Source organism: Muntiacus reevesi, chromosome 18 (genome assembly GCF_963930625.1).
Source record: "Muntiacus reevesi chromosome 18, mMunRee1.1, whole genome shotgun sequence".
NCBI lineage: Eukaryota > Metazoa > Chordata > Mammalia > Artiodactyla > Cervidae > Muntiacus > Muntiacus reevesi.
This window is the reverse complement of record NC_089266.1, coordinates 47,268,744-47,286,150: the sequence shown is the minus strand read 5'-3', so window position 1 is coordinate 47,286,150 and position 17,407 is coordinate 47,268,744. Positions and strand designations below refer to the sequence as shown.

The following is a 17,407-nucleotide window of genomic DNA, read 5'->3' as shown; positions in this document are numbered from 1 at the left end:
CAGGGAACAGCCCAGATGGCCTGTCTCTGCTTCATGAGGACTGGGGCATGCCTGGGAAGACACAGAAAGCAAGAAATGACCCAAAGGGATGGGGAACCATCTAGAGCAGGGCTGTCCAGTAAGAATACAATACAAGTTGCATGTTGTTGTTGTTGAACTCTCTAAATCCTGTCCAACTCTTTGCTACCCCATGGACTATAGCCCACCAGGCTCCTCTGTCCTTGGGAATTCCCAGGCAAGAATAATGGAGTGGATTGCTATTTCCTTCTCCAGGAGATCTTTCCACCCAGAGATCAAAGCCACGTCTCCTGCAATGACAAGTGGATTCTTTACTGCTGAACCACCTGGGAAGCCCATGTAGTATTTTACACAGTGTCAACTACACAAGAGAAAAATCAAGGCAAATTTGGGCAGAGGGAGGTCATAGTTTCAGATAGAGAGTCCCAGAAAGATTAACAAGAAAAACAACATTTGAACGAGGAGTTGAAGGAGGTTAGGGAGAAAGTAAAATTTTCTCCCAAAAAACTTATGGAAGGGAAGAGTAATGTAGGAAGCAGGAATATAAATCTCTGAGCCAGCCTGCATAACCAAAGCAAAATGAGTGAGGGGAAGAGTAATAGGACCTGAAACAGAGCATGAACAGGGACCAGATCACACAGGAGCTCGTAGGTTAGGAGAAGGATTGGGCTTTACACTAGGTTGGGATGGAGGATTAAAAAGCCATCAGTGGGTTTTAAATAGGATTGACTTGACTGATTTATATTTTAACAGGATCACCCAGCAGCAATGTCTAGAATGAACTTCTGCAAGGGCAGAAGAAGGAGACATATTAGGAGGTTTTCACAAAAATCCTGGTGAGAGACAAGAGTGGATTGAACCAGGTGGAGAGAGAGGATGTGGTGAGGAATAATAAGGTTCTGGACACATTTTTGAAAGTAGGCCCACCCCAGTATTTGTTAATGGATTGGATGTGGAGGTGAAACAAACAGAGGAGGCAAGGGTCAAGATTCTATGTGAGGAGTCACATGACCTGGTTCACATGTTAGAACACCCTGATCACAGGCTGTTTGATATCAGGGTGGTAACACCCTGATAACAAAACTCCCAAGGAAAACATTCTGATGAGAGGATCCAGTGACCCTCCTAGAGGAAGGATCCTTCATAAACTGGTTCCTCCGTTTGCCTGTGCCCAGTGGGCAGTTAGGGAAGCCTCATGTCATCCTCGCCCCTTCTTCCTGTTGCCTTCTCAGCCTCCTTCCCTTTATTTAGAAATAGCGTGCTATCTATTATACAACCCAGGAAAGCTTTCTGATCTCTGCCCTGTGACTTCCCGCTCCTCCTCTTTCTATAAATACAAGGGCAGAGCTGAGATCCAGGGGAGTCGGAGAGCACCCCGGAGTCCTCAGGCTGGTCCACCATCTGTGCACCAGGAAGATGAAGACCTGCATAGCTGCCCTCCCCTTCCTCATCCTCGCTGCCCAGGCTGCACGTGGTGAGTTCAGTGAGCCTTCTCCCCGGTGGGCAGGTGGGTGGTAACTTGCAGACCAGGGAGGAGACGCAGAGGGACACCTTTGTCCCATCGTGGATGTAGCTCCCGTTTAAAAGCAGCCACAGCAGGTACAGATCTCTCCCTGCAGACGGTGGTCCCTGGGGAAAGCAGCAGGCAGCTGACTGGTCCCACCTGGGGAATCAGTTCTCTCCCTTTCATGACCAGAATTATCTGACATTTTCTCTTAGCTGACATAGGAGCATTATGGGCCAGATCAAGAGAACTGTAGAAAAATCATAGATCTGTAGAAAGAAGTATAGACTTTCACAATGTTAGAACTATTATATGCTCTCTAGTGTAAAACTCTCACTTCAGAGAGGGAACTGGACAAACCAGACAAGTGACTCACTCAAGTGTACTTAATCATCTTATTTATTTATGTAACAAATAGATATCTAGTATTTCCTATGTGCAAGCAGGCACTGTTCCAAGTGTCTTGTAGATATTAATATATTGGATCCTCCTGACAATGCTGTAGGGTAGACTATCATCAAACTATATGGATTTACTTATGATTACTATTAATTACTCTCTTACAAACAAGAGAACTGAGGCATAGGAACTCTAGATAACTTGCTCAAGATCTCACAGCCATATGTGGTGGCATTAGGTTACAAGCTAGTTAGGAAGCTGTTATGGGAAGACAACACCCATCTAAGGCTTAATTCTGCAAGCCCCACACATATCATATTAAGCATATGGAAGTGTATGCACATGCCTCTTCTAATATAGTTCATATATAGCTACATAAGAATGAGCTAAATTTTAGTTATGCTTGCCTAATTATTCTAATACAGGTCCACAATTCATTTATCCAAATCTTTGGGGCTAGATGCATCTTGGAATGCAGAATTTTTCAGGTTTTAAAAAGGCAATGCAGTATGACCCAGCAATTCCATTTCTTCTTGATATAGCCAAAAGAACTGAAAGTAGATACATGAAAGAGATACCTATACAACCTTGCTAGTAACAGCTTAATTTTTAATTGCCAAAAGGAGGAAGCAACCCAAGTGTCCATTGACAAATGAATGGATTGAAAAACAGGGTGTGTGTGTGTGTGTGTGTGTGTGTGTGTGTGTGTGTGTACACTATGGAGTATTATTCAGCCTTAAAAATTAAGGGAATTCTGACATGTGCTACAACATGGATAAACATTGAAGACATGATGATAGGTGAGATAAGCCAGTCACAAAAGGACAAATAATATGATTCCACTCCTATGAAGTGCTTAAAATAGTCAAATTCAGAGAGAAAGTAGATTGGCAGTGGCTCAGGGTTTAGGGAAAGGGGAAATGGGGAGCTATTGTGTAATGGGTACAGAGTTTCAGCATTCAAGATGAAAAAAGTTTCAGCTTTCAAGGTGAAAAAAGTTCAAGATTGTGGTAAGTTGCACAATATGAGAAGGTACTTAATGCTATTGAACTGCACACTTCGAGATGATTAAAATTGTAAAGTTTATGTTATTTACATTATGTATGTGCTAATAAACTCTTGGTTTATTAGCAACTACAGAGTAAACCTAGATTGCTGCCTATAGCTCTTGGTACTTCGGTTGACAGCTCTTAAATGTACAAAATCACCTCATGGTCAAGCCATGAATACCCCCATCTTCAAGTCTGCCTGCTAGAACTTTTGCTTTCCCTGATTGTGATTGTTCTGACATTTTATCTCAGACAATTGTACTTTTTGATAATTTGAGGAAAACAAAAATTACCTGAAAAACTGCTTGACCCACTGCATTGCAGACATGCAATCTTTGCAAAGATCATAAGTGACAGTTGTGAATATTCAGATGTGATTATCTTTTCCTATCCATGTTCTGATCCCAGGGAGATAGTGAACAAATGATTATGTTGGAGATGTTTTTATTTATAAGATCTAATGTAAAATCACTACTTGCAGCTTTTTAGATCTGGATGTTGCCTGTTTAATATATTTCTTTTAAAGTTTAAAAGGGTTTTCTATCTATTGTTAATATCAGTTGGATAACATTTTGTCAAGTGTTGTTTTTTTTTTTTCTGGTTGTTAGTTTGATGTTAGCTGGAATTCAAGAAATGACAGTGACCTTATTCAAAGAAACATTTTAGTAATTTTTTTAATTGTAAACTTTGCATTATGTACATTCTATCACATTCTAAGAGAATGTATTTTTTAAAAGGTAACACATACCTGGACACTACTTAACATCCCTGGCAGATTCTGAGAAACACATGTTAACCGAACACAGTCATATTTCTGCAGCAAACACATGTCAGTATACATGCTAATGGAGTAAATAAAGCCTGTAAATAGCCTCACTTCACTTTGGGTGATGTTGTGTCACCAAATCAGTTATAGAAAAATTTTTACTGTTTCCAGAGCCCTGTGAATTCCAGAAATGTGTAGAAAGCATGGTGCATTGGATCACATTATGGAGCTAATCAGTTGGTCTACTCGTGTTGGATGTGCAGTTAGCTTTTTGTATTCAAAGTCAATAGAATGTTTTCCTGTCTCAAATGTTTTCAAAAGTTCCCTGAAAAGTCTCAGGGCCTTGATAGAGAAAATGGGCTTGGAGGCAGATCTGGCCCAATGGTTCAGTACCCTTGCCTCCCTAGCAGGAGATGGGGTTGAGGAATGAAAGAGATGGAGATGTTGAAACAATGCTGCTTCCCAGTAATTTTTCTTCCCTTCTCTACTGTTTCTCTCAAATAGAACACATGGTGTCAAACCTGAAGCTTGGACTCTCAAGGCCAAACCTGGATCAACACTCATTGTCTCACGGAGGTAAAGTTTTGTTATGGCATGTATTTAAAACAGCTAGCAGGTACAGATTGACTCAAAGACTTCAATATACCTCGTTTACAGGCCCTGAGGGGGGTCCTGAGGGTGGTGAATATCTCCAAGGAAGTTTAGGATGGGCTGTGGGTCCATAGATGCCCTCTTTCAGAGATGGACTCTATTGCACCTGGCTGTCCCAAGAGCTGGCTCACTGCGGAGAGAGGGAAAGGGTACTCTGACGCCTCCTGCAGGCCTCAGGCTCTCCTTCTGGGAGGAATTCTGCTCTGTCGAGGCCCTGCCTGGATGCCCTCAGACACACAAGCTCAGCCCTGGGGAGAACAAGCCCTGGTCTCTGGCAAGAAGAGACCAGCAAGTGCCGGAAGAGGAGGAAGACATCCCTTTCCAGTCCTGAACCTTCAGGATTTCCCTGGTGGTCCAGTGGCTGAGAATCTGCCTGCCAATGCAGGACACACGGGTTCCATCCTTGCTCCGGGAAGATTCCACATGCCGCCCTGCAAGGAAGAGTATCCCTGCTCGCTGTAACTGGAGAAAGTCCGTGAGCAGCAACACAGAGCTAGCACAACCAAAGATAATGAATTGATTTTTTTTAAAGCCCTGCACCTTCTCACTCTTCCCAGTACGTGGGAGGAAAGGGGGGAAAGGATGCCGTTTTCATCAGTTTTGTTTGTTTAGTTGCTAAGTTGGGTCCAACTCTTTTGCAACCCCAAGGACTGTAGCCCGACAGGCTCCTCTGCCCGTGGGGTTTCCCAGGCAAGAATACAGGCGCGGGTTGCCATTTCCTTCCGCAAGGTTTCCTCCCACTCAGCCCTTACGGGACGCTTTCTCTTGTAGCAGGCTCTCACCGGCCCACGGACTGCTGCCTGTCTTACACCCCACGAAACATCCGCTGTGTAGTCATGAAAGGTTATATAGACACGAGCGGCGCGTGCTCCCAGCCAGCTGTCATGTAAGTGCGCCAAACTCACCGGTCGTTTCTGGGGGCAGAGTGGAGGCGGGAAGGGGTGGGACCCCAAGAATGGATGTCCAAGAAAGCCCCACCCTCCGGATCCTGCCGGGTCAGCAGAGGCCTGTGTCCTCAGTAGGATCCTGCAGGGCAGCAGGTATGCGATGCTCCCAGGGAAGAGGGAAGTGGGGAAGGAAGGCGGGAGCAGGAGGGAGGCTGCCGAGGAAACTCTCTGCATCCCTGAGGCAGGGGCTCAGAGAGGAGCTGCTCTGAGAAAGGGAAGAACTGGCTGGGCTGTCGGGCCCGAGGCGCAGGGAGGATGGGGCTCCCCTCCCGCATCTGCTGAACCCTCTTCTGCTTGTAATCTTTCCCCCCACCTTCTCCCCAGCTTCGTCACCAAGAAGGGGCAGCTTGTCTGCGCTGATCCTAACAATGCGGGAGTTCAGAAATGCAAGTCGGAGCTGAGGCTGATGAGCAGTGGAGGACCTGAGATGGCTATCGCTTGAGCCGGGGCGCCTGGAGGGGGGCCCCTCTGCTCGTCTCTCTTGCCCCACCGGCCTCATTGGAGGGCCCTGGCCTGAATTACTTTTTAAAATGCAACAGTTACTGTTCTGTTCTGGTTACAAAAGCAACACATTCATCAAGAGTATCCAATTTGACTTCACTCAAACTTTTAGAGGGAAAAGATTGTGTAGGAATTGCTGAACTTTGGATTCGTGGTGTGGGGGCGGGGGGGGGCGGGGTTTGGGGGGAGGGGGTGTCTAAACACGATATCATAGTGTAAACTTTTTTAAGCTAAAAACATGACCTTGAAATACAGACTTAGTACGTGTATTTAACCCATTAATCACTAAACTGATTCAAAGATCATCTGAGGAACAGAGGCTTATATAGTTATAGGAGATGGCATCTGAAATGTTTGTTAGTGAAAAACAAATTCAAATCCTAGGCGGCAATAAATCTGTAACTTTGGGGATTATCTTTTCTGCTAGACAGCAATCCTTTGGATCTGTGCTTAACAATAAAATTACAAACCAGTCTCAGTCAACAAGCAATTTCATAAATTCTGGGTGCTGGTCAGTAATATATAGACCATCAATCAAATGTACATTTCCCATACAGATTAAGGAATCCTGGGTGAGTCCTTCAGACAGTGCTCCAATATGACATTGAAAGGCCTATACTCATCCTTTTGCCTTAATGCTACGCTTTGGATTTTTTTTCTTACCAGATATAATTTCCTAAAAAATATTTTCTCTAAAGCTAAAGGACATTAGGAAAACACTTAAAACTAAAGTTAATATCAATTTTAGATTCATATCTATTAAAGCATATGCATTTCTATTTATAATTAGTAAATCTTAATCAACTCTCACAAAAAATTCAGAAATAAAGGACTGAATTCTAAACAACAACATTTTTTTTTATTCAACAAATGTTTAAGATTTTTTTCCAGGCCAAGTTGCCAGAGTAGAAAGGCCCTGAACTCACCTCCTCTCATGATCACACCAAAATCACAACTTGGCTGAAAGTTTGTTCAGGTTTTCCGTAAGATGGTATGGAAAAACCAGAATGAACATTTTGGCCAACCCAATACTTACAGAACAACTATCAATGGAAAAAAAGAAAAACAAACAGTACCTACCAACAAGAAAATATCTTTTACAACTAAAGATGTTAAAAGACGAATCACAATAATACAGTGCTGGGGTGGAGAAGACTCATGATATATCAAGTCCCATATTCCCTGGTGGGTTGCCCAGATGGCGCTAGTGGTAAGGAATCCACCTCCAATGCAGGAGAAGCAAGAGACTCAGGTTCAGTCCCTGGGTTGGCAAGATCCTTTGGAGTAGGATGGAAAACCACTCCAGTATTCTTGCCTGGAGAATTCCATGCACAGAGGAGTCTGGCAGGCTGTAGTCCATGGGGCCACAAAGAGTTGGACAGGACTGAGCACACACGCACATTCACCCTCGTGGGTGGCCCACAGGCTGGAGAGTGCTTACATTGCAGAGGTTCTCCCATAGGAGTGAGAGGTCTGAGCTTCACTTCAGGCTCCCCAGCCCAGAGCCCCTGCACTGGGAACATAAGCCCCCAGAGTATTTGGCTCTGAAGGCCAGCAGGGCTTATACTGGGAAAGGCTGAGGGCAGGAGGAGAAGGGGGCGACAGAGGATGAGATGATCGGATGGCATCACTGACTCAATGGACAAGAGTTTGAGCAAACTCCAGGAGACAGGGAAGCCCAAGGAATCATGGCACGCTGCAGACCATGGGCTCGCAAAGAGTCGCTCGCAAAGAGCGACTAAATGACAGCAACAGGGCTTAATTTTGGCAGTCCCAGAGAAGTGGAGGAATAGAAACTTCACTCTTAAACAGAACACACACAAAATCGTGCAGCCTCTATGACTCAGAGCAAAAGCAGTATTTGATAGGAGCCTGGGATCAAACCTACCTGCTGATCTTGGAGAGTTTCCCCAAGAGGCAGGAGTCAACTACAGCTCACCCTGGGGACACAGACCCTGGCAACAGCTGTCCTTGGGAACTCCTACTGCCACATAGACAGCTTGCTGGTGGGCACCATTGTGGAATCCTCCCTCTAGCTTATTGCCCCCAGATCCAGCCCTGCTGGTCCGACAGCTTGTAGGAACCAGTGCTGGACTGTCTCAGGCCAAGCAACTAACTGGGCAGGAACACAGCCTCCCTCACCATCAGTAGACAGGTTGCCTTAAGAGCACACAGTTGCCTCTGAACATGACCCAACCCACCCAAAGGCCCAGAATCCAACTCCACCCACCAGTGGGCAACCCCATGGCTTACAGAACCAACCTGTCCACCAGGAGGCCAGACCGCACTTTGGGACCATCTGGGCCTCGCTCCTGAGCACTGGTAGGCTGACACAAGCTTTGGGACAGCCTGAACTTGTACCCAACTGTGTCAGAAACCATGCCGCCTCACCAACAATAACGATCTGACACCAACTCTGGGACCCCTAAGCCCTGCAACCAGACTCCAGGACTCAGCTCTCCCTGCCAGTATTCTGGCACAAACCCCAGGACCTGGCTTTACCACCAGTAGTTGGGTCACAGCCGCAGAGTCTTCTAGTCTTGAGTTCACCCACCAGGGAGCCAGCTCTAGCCCCAGGGCCCATGGAGTTCTGCAGTCCGCTGCCTGTGATCAGGCCCCAGTAACCAGCAGCCAACACCCTCTATAGAAGGAAGTGCCTGGTAAATAAACAGACCAGGGTCAACCAAGCCTATCAAACCACCCACATAGCCCGCCACAACAAAAGGAACCACACAGCCCTCATGGGGGGAGTCCCCAGAGCATGCAGCTTGGACCACAAGAGGGGCGTGCACTGCTGGGATGCACAGGACATCTCCTATAGAAAGCCATTTCTCCAAGGTTAAGAAATACAACTTAGATACCAGATGCATAAAAATATAAACAGCAACTTAGGCAAAATGGGATGCCAGAGGAACATGCTCCAGATGAAGGAACAAGATTAAACCTCAGAAGAAGAACTAGGTGAAGTGGTGAAAAAAAGAAAAAAGAACTAAGTGAAGTGGAAATAGGCAATCTACCTGAGAAAAAGTTCAGAGTAGCAATCATGCATGCTTGTGTGCTAAGTTGCTTCAGTGGTGTCTGACTCTTTGCTACCCTATGGACCGCAGCCCGCCAGGCTCCTCTGTCCATCAGATTTTTCAGGCAAGAATGCCGGAGTGGGTTTCCATGCCCTCCTCCAAGGGATCTTCCCCACCCAGGGATCAAACCCAAGTCTCCTGCATTGGCTTGTAGGTTCTTTTTAGCGCTAGCACCACCTGGGAAGCCCAGTGATCATAACAATGATCAAAGAACTTGGGGGAAGAATGGATGCAGAGAGTGAGAAGTTAGAAGTCTTTAACAAAGAGTTAGAAAGTAAAAAAGAAAACCCCAAAAGAGATGACAAATACAACAAATAAAATGAAAAATACACTAGAAGGAATCAACAGTAGAATAAATGACAGAGGAATGGGTCAGCCATTTGGAAGGAGGTAATAGAAATAACTGATGCCCAACTCTCTCTCTGGTCCATGGTCCCCTCTGGAAGACTCCCATAGCAGATACCCTTCTTTATTTGAAGAACTGTGCTTCCAGCTTCGTCCTGGGTCAAACCTCTGACTGTCCAAAAGTGGGGACTGGCGAGGTCCTTAACTTGTTTTTTGGGCACAAGATTCTTCTCCCAACACCTCCCAACTGATCTTTGGCTTACCCAGGGTCCTGCTGGAAAAATATTTTCTCGATGATCTTCTCCATCACTTATGTAAGGACATAAGTTTTTCAGCCACCTTGTGCGTTGCCATCAAATTGACAAAAGTCCATTATATAGAACAGAAATTTCTCACGTTATGGTCAACTTTCTGTCATCTTTTCTGATCCTTTACTGTTGTTATGAGTTTGTTTGCTTTTTTTTTAAATAGTGAAAACTTTTCTATTTGGAATTAGCCAGCTGGACTCGGTTTCAGTCTGTTCAGTGTCCGACTCTTTGCGACCCTATGAATTGCCAGGCTCCCTGTCCATCACCAACTCCCAGAGTTTACTCAAACTCATGCCCATCAAGTTGGTGATGCCATCCAGCCATCTCTTCCTCTGTCGTCCCCTCCTCCTCCTGCCCCCAATCCCTTCCAGCTTCAGGGTCTTTTCCAATGAGTCAACTCTTCGCATCAGGTGGCCAAAGTATTGGAATTTCAGCTTCAGCATCAGTCCTTCCAATGAACACCCAGGACTGATCTCCTTTAGGATGGACTGGTTGGATCTCCTCACAGTCCAAGGGACTCTCAAGAGTCTTCTCCAACACCACAGTTCAAAAGCATAAATTCTTCAGCGCTCAGCTTTCTTTATAGTCCAACTCTCACATCCATACATGACCACTGGAAAAACCATAGCCTTGAGTAGACAGACCTTTGTTGGCAAAGTAATGTCTCTGCTTTTTAATATGCTATCTAGGTTGGTCATAATTTTCCTTCCAAGGAGTAAGCATGTTTCAATTTCATGGCTGCAGTCACCATCTGCAGTGACTTTTAGATGATCCCAATTTTGTTGGCAACAACCAAAACATCCTAGTCAGAAGCCAGCTTTGTTCTCTGCATCAGGCCTGATCAGGGTGTTGACCTGAGCCACATCAATGTCATAGGGCTTCTTCCCAGCCTGTTTAATCTGGTGCTTTTTGGCCTTGACAGCCACAATGAATACCAGTGTGTGTGGTCTTCTATTTTCTTCCTGGCCAACTCAGGCTGAGGGAGAACTTGATGATGTCATAGAGGTCGAGCTGATTTCTCCTAGGGGCCGTCTTCCAGGGGTATGCGGGCCGCCTCCTGAGCTGCAGTGTTTTCGGCCACCTCTTTTGTGAACCTTCGCCACAGTTTTCGTGGCTGCGGATGCTTTTCAACACTGCTCTCTTGGCCTTCAGAGTCTTTGCTCTGGCTTAGGCTTTGGAAGGGGCAAGGGCTTCCTTCTTTGCCTTTGGCACCATCTTTGTGAAAAGCTGAACTTATTTTTAATGTAGCTTTTATTTTCCCATTTATTCTGTCATTTAGATGGAGTTGGGGGAAGCAAAAGAGGCAACACAGATGCCAAGGGTTCTGGCCTATGTTTTGACCCCAGTATGATCTTTCCTGTTGCTCTCATTACTTGTGGTGGCCACAGAAGCTTTTGACTTCTCTGCTGAGCATTTTTTTGGTTTTTTGTTTATTTATTTTTTGTTTGGTTTTGTTGTTTCATCAGAGAAAGATTTATTGCAAGGCCATGCAAAGAGAAGTTGATTCATGCCCTAAAAAGCCTTGAGCTCCCCGAAAGGTTTCAGCAAAGCATTTTTTTTTCTCATTTATTTTTATTAGTTGGAGGCTAATTACTTTACAATATTGTAGTGGGTTTTGTCATACATTGACATGAATCAGCCATGGAGTTACATGTATTCCCCATCCCGATCCCCCCTCCCACCTCCCTCTCACCTGATTCCTCTGGGTCTTCCCAGTGCACCAGGCCCAAGCACTTGTCTCATGCATCCAGCCTGGGCTGGTGATCTGTTTCACCATAGCTAATATACATGTTTTGATTCAGAAAAGCATTTTAAAAAGTCAGGTGAGGGTGGGGAGGGTTGCAGGGTATGTGATCAGATCATGCATAATTCTCTAATTGGCTGATGATGAGGGAACAGGCTGGTGTCACAAGGGTTAACCTTACCAGTCTTTAGGCCCCAGGACTTAGGCTTCAAAAATCCTTAGGGTTTTGAACTGTGGTGTTGGAGAAGACTCTTGAGAGTCCTTTGGACTTCAAGGAGATCCAACCAGTCCATCCTAAAGGAAATCAGTCCTGAATATTCATTGGAAGGACTGATGCTGAAGCTGAAACTCCAATATTTTGGCCACCTGATGCAAAGAACTGATTCACTGGAAAAGACCCTGACACTGGGGAAGATTGAGGGCAGGAGCAGAAGGGGACAACAGAGGATGAGATGGTTGGATGGCATCACCAACTCGATGGACATGAGTTGGAGTAAGCTCCGGGATTTGGTGATGGACAGGGAAGCCTGGCTGCTGCGGTCCATGGGGTTGCAAAGAGGAGGACACAGCTCAGCGACAGAACTGAGGCTCCAGGAGGCCTGGGGCTATGAGCCCCTGGTCATCCAGTAGGTAACATCTTCCATCTGATGAGGTGTTTTCACATCTGTGAAACAACTCAGGAAAAGTGTATCAGATACTATTATCTGGGTACTTCAGAGAAGCACTAAAGCAGAGGGTATTGGGGGAACAGTCTGTCCTGAGAAGGCCCCAGAGGGCCCTGCTTGGTTACCATTCGCCCCTTTTCTTTGATACTCTTGAGATTTTGTTTCAGAGGCTTGACGATCTCAAAGAACTATTGGAGTCAAGCCATGCCAGCCCTAAGGGCTGTGTGTGTGGTTTCGCTGGGTGCTTTGGCTGGTTGACTTGCCAACTCAGTAGAGTGAAACGGTGAGCACAGAGCACCTGGGCTGTGGGCCAGGTGTCTCCGGGTTAAGGCTTTGGTTCACAACAATGGCAGCTGAAAAGAAATGAGGGGTGAAATGAGACTTTCCTTCCTGACCGAGCACCTGGCCAATCACAGCTGTTCTCTGAGCTCTTTGGGGAGACAATGCAATGTTATGTAAAGTCAGTTACATAATACTGTCTTTTCATGGTTCCTCAAAAACAACATGTTCTCTTTTGTTTCCTTGCTCTCTGTGATGACTCTGCCAGAAATGCCCCCTGCTCTCAACCCTCCCAGCAAAACTCAATCCATCCTGCAAGGTTCAATTTAGATGCCACCATAAAATCTTCCCTCACCGTCCCAGTCTCAGAACACCCCTCTCCCTTTCTCTAGAATCCTGAAACAGATATTTATCATCACTCAAGCGACAATGATTGAGTGACTGTGCTGTGCTTAGTCATTCAGTCGTGTCTGACTCTTTGCGACCCCATGGACTGTAGCCCACCAGGCTCCTCTGTCCCTGGGATTCTTCAGGCAAGAATCCTGGGTTGCCTGGATTGGGTTGCCATTTTCTTCTCCAGGGGATCTCCCAGACGCAAGGATTGAACTGCACTCTTGCATTGGTAGGCGGATTCTTCTTTTTTTTAATTGGAGGCTAATGACTTTACAATATTATGTTGGTTTTGCCATACATTAATATGAATCCAGCAGGCAGATTCTTTACTGGTGAGCCACCAGAGAAGTCATGGAAAAAGTTTAAACGTGGCTCAGTAAGTCTGACAACCAATTTTTGAATTTTTAAAAATAAAAATCTTGGGACTACCCTACTGGTTCCGTGGTTAAGATTCCATGCTTCCAATGCAGGAGGTATGGTTTCCATCCCTGGAGGGGGAACTAAGATCCCACTTACCATGTGGTGTGGGGAAAAAAATAAAGTAAAAAATCTTACAAGTGCAAAATAGCTAAAAAAAAAAAAAAAAAGTGCTTTAAAGTTGTTTTTAAAAAAATCCATACCATTTACTATTTCACTTTTAGAACCATAGACAAGATTTTTAAAGTAATGTAGCCCATACCCTTTTCTCTTGACATGGACCAGGGCTGGGGCAGAGGGCCCACTTAATTATGGATGGTGGGGTCTGTATTTGTCACATACAAGTGATGTAGCACAGAAGTAAACAGATTAAGGGTCCCACCCACCCTTTCAGCATTATTCAATTTTTTAAAATCAATAAATGTGTTGATTTGAAAAACATTTTTTTTAGCATTTTTTAAAAGGCACTCTTGCATACTCACCAGTGGGTCACAGAAGAAACTTTTAAGGTCTCTGATTATGTTGCCACCAAAGTTCATCCCACTGTTTTGCAATTTTCATTTACTTTTTTGAGTTCCTTCTTCAAACTATGAGGTCAGGGTCATTTCCAGGCTGAGTCCATGATATTATGACAAAGAAGGGATGTGGTCACTAAACCCATTCTCTCTTCCCACTGGGCACATAGATGATCTATATTTTTCTTACCTTTGCCATTAGGTTGGAGTCAGGTTACTTCATTTTGGCCCTGGAGTGTAAGTGAAAGTAATTTATACTATTCCAGAAATGGGCCATGAAAATCTGCCCATCCCCCTCTGCTTTTCCCCTTTGGCAGCAAACTTGGAGGCTCCGTTTTTTAAAATCTTTGCAAGATAGAAGATGTGAAAAGCATCATCAAGAGGAAAAAGAATTGCAGAAAGAAGAGGCAAAAAAACCTCTCAAAAATTAAAAGGCAAAGAAAATGAGTGTTTTCTAAGTAAATTACAAATTAAAATTCTGCTTACTCCTAATTTTTACTGTTCAGCCATTTTTCTTTTTTTAATTAATTTATTTATTTTAATTGGAAGCTAATTATTTTACAATATGGTAGCAGTTTTTGCCATACATTGACATGAATCAGCCATGGGTGTACATATGTTCCCCATCCTGAACCCTCTTCCCACCTCCCTCCCCATCCCATCCCAGCCATTTTTCTTGATCTTGCTCTCTGATTCCATACATTCCAGAGTGTTCAATGGATTTGTAACTATTAAATAAAAATAGCTGTCATTTATTAAATCATGTAAAAGTGTTAAAATTAAATTTTATTGATTAAAAAAATGGGTGCATGAAAAAGCCTTGCCAGTGCAAGCACACACACACACACACACACACACACACACCACTGCTGACCTACAGCAGACTGTGACATTAGCAAGAAATAAACCTTCATTTAATGACTCGCCTGAGATTTATGGGTTGTTTATTATAGCAGTGAGCATATCCAGGCTAATGTAGGTAGGAACTCAATAACTGCTTGAAAAATAAAGACTTTTCTCTAAAGATCCAAGCAACAACTTGGCAGGCAGGCTAGTCTCCACAAAAACAGAAGATGTCATTATTTTGTCCCAGCTCACATTCTTCCCAGAAACAGCTTTTTTCCTTACATTGTTGCTGATGACAATTTCTATCACTTGACTCGAAGCATTTAACCAGTGTTATTATAGACAACAATACAGAAAATTTCAAATAAATGAGAGTCTCGGTACCCAAGCATGAGAATTCAGCTATTTCCTGTGAGATATACATACTTAGACCAACTCAATTCATCCTTCTTCTAAAACATATACTTACAGGAATTTCCTTGGTGGTCCAGTGGTTTAAGAATCTACCCTGCAATGCAGGGGATACAGGCTCGATCCCTGGTTGGATAACTAAGATTCTGCAGAGCAACTGAGCCCACGGACCACAGCTAGAGAGTTCATACACCACAAGAAAGGTTCTGCACGCTGCAACTAAGACCCAATGCAGCCAAATAAATATTTTTTAAAGTAAATAAAGAAAACATATACTTACAGATCTTTTGCTATCTGCTAGGCCTGCCCTGCCTTGATGAGTGGAAGAGAGAAGATGGAAACAGCCTTCTAACCACAAAAGGAAGAACAATGGGGCAAGGGGGCCCCCTGGAAGAGCATGGGCAAGGCCACTGGACTGAGAGATGGAAGAGTGGATTGGTCCTGCATCCAAATCATTTCGTGAACATGAGCGCGTCTCTAACCTACCTGAGTCCCAATTCCTCCTCTGTAAATGGCCCATATAGTCAGATCTAAGGACAGCAAGTACATAGCACGCAAGCTGCCCCTGCACAGAAAGCACATCGGTCACATGATCCATGGACGCGGCTTCAGATAAGTTTCCAGCACTGAGCTCCAGGCTACCGCTAGTCCAAGAAACCTGCTAGCTACCTGCTAGAGTCCCTGCTAGGACCGCAAGGAGAGTCAACCAGTCCATCCTAAAGGAAATCAGTCCTGAATATTCATTGGAAGGACTGATGCTGAAGCTGAAACTCCAATAACCTTGGCTACCTGATGCTGAGAACTGATTCACTGAAAAAGACCCTGATGCTGGGAAGGATTGAAGGCAGGAGAAGAAGGGGGTGACAGAGGATGAAACGGTTAGATGGCATCACCGACTCGATGGACATGAGTTTGAGTAAGCTCTGGGAGTTGGTGATGGACAGGGAAGCCTGGCTTGCTGCAGTCCATGGGGTTGCAAAGAGTCAGACATGACTGAGCAACAGAACTGAACTGAACCCCAAATAAGGCATCTTCTAGGTTCCCATTAAGCACCTCTCACAGAGTCAGAAACCGGGAGAAGGCCCCAAACAGATCTACTCCCTGAACTCAGAAATGTCTCAGACTAAAGATTTTATAGAGAAGCCAAACCAAGCAGAACGATTTTAGAGACCGCTTGATTGGGACTTCCATGGTTCTTATCTATAGCATAGTGGTTAAGAACACAGACTTGGACGACTTCCCTAGTGGTCCAGTGGCTAAGACTCCATGCTCCTAATGCAGGGGCCTAGGTTCCATCCCTTTGTCAGGAAACTAGGTCCCACATGCCACAGCTGAAAATTCCTCATGCCACAGCTAAATATCTCATGTGTCACTATGAAGACAGAAGATTCTGCATGCTGCAACTGAGACTCAGTACAGCCAAATGATTATATGAATATTTTTTTTAAAAATAGCATAGACTTGGGAGCCAGACTACCTGATCGGAGTTTAAAGCCTGATTCCACTTATCAACTGTCAGAGTTTGGGCAAGTTATGGAAGCTTTTTGTGCCTCAGTTTCCTCAACTGCTAATATAAGGCTTAAAATGCCTAATATTCATGATGCATTGGGGACGACAGCTAGTGTGTATTAAAGTGTGTGTGTGTGCACCCTAGGTAGCTCCAGTCATGTCCAACTCTTTGCAACTCTATGGACTGTATCATCTGTCCATGGGATTCTCCAGGCAAGAATACTGGAGCAGGTTGCCATACCCTCCTCCAGGGGATGTTCCTGATCCAGGGATCAAACCCACAACTCTTATGTCTCCTGTATTGGCAAGTGGTTCTTTACCACTAGCACCATCTGGGAAGCCCCATATTAAAGTATAAAGCTTGTTAAATCAATTATCTACTGAGCCCTGTGGCACTTCTTCACCCCCAGGGGACAGTGAAGGAGTGAGGGTGAGGTTGGGAGCCAAAGATTCTGCTGAAGAGCTTAAGTGAGGATTTCCAAGACTGGAGACCTTATCCTGTTACCCCAAATCCCCTCTGACCTCTGGCCCCCATACACCCTTGTTCTGGGGCCTGGAACTAGAACTAGTTACAGGACACATCCCAGCCTTGAGATCTTGAGCTAAGGCTGAGCCAGTCTCCCCTCCCCACTGGGCTCGTGGTCTTTCTGTGACTAAGGAAAGGCTTATGTCAGAGGGTTAAACAGGGCTTCCCAAGTTGCTCAGTGGTAAAGAATCTGCCTGCCAATGCAGGAGATGCAGGAGACGTGGGTTCAATCCCTGGATCAGGAAGATCCCCTGGAGTAGGACATGGCAACCCACTCCAGTATTCTTGCCTGGAGAATCCCATGGACAGAGGAGCCTGGTGGGCTACAATCCATGGGGTTGCAGAGTCAGATACGACTGTGCAACGGAGCATGGGATAAAACATAAAAATCATATCTAAAATGTGGCAATAGAAAAGGGTTAAACATATTCCCACTGGGGTGGAGGTCAATTTCCTCTCTGAAATCTTGGCTCTCCAGGCTTCCTTCACTCCACCCTCAACACATGTGCAGGATGTGAAATCGCTGAAGGATCTACT

At 44.9% G+C, this 17,407-nt stretch overlaps 1 pseudogene; it reads left to right on the top strand.

Moving 5' to 3' along the window:
* Positions 1-1,200: 1,200 nt before the first annotated feature.
* Positions 1,201-5,993, top strand: LOC136149571 (C-C motif chemokine 4-like; annotated as a pseudogene).
* Positions 5,994-17,407: the final 11,414 nt, after the last annotated feature.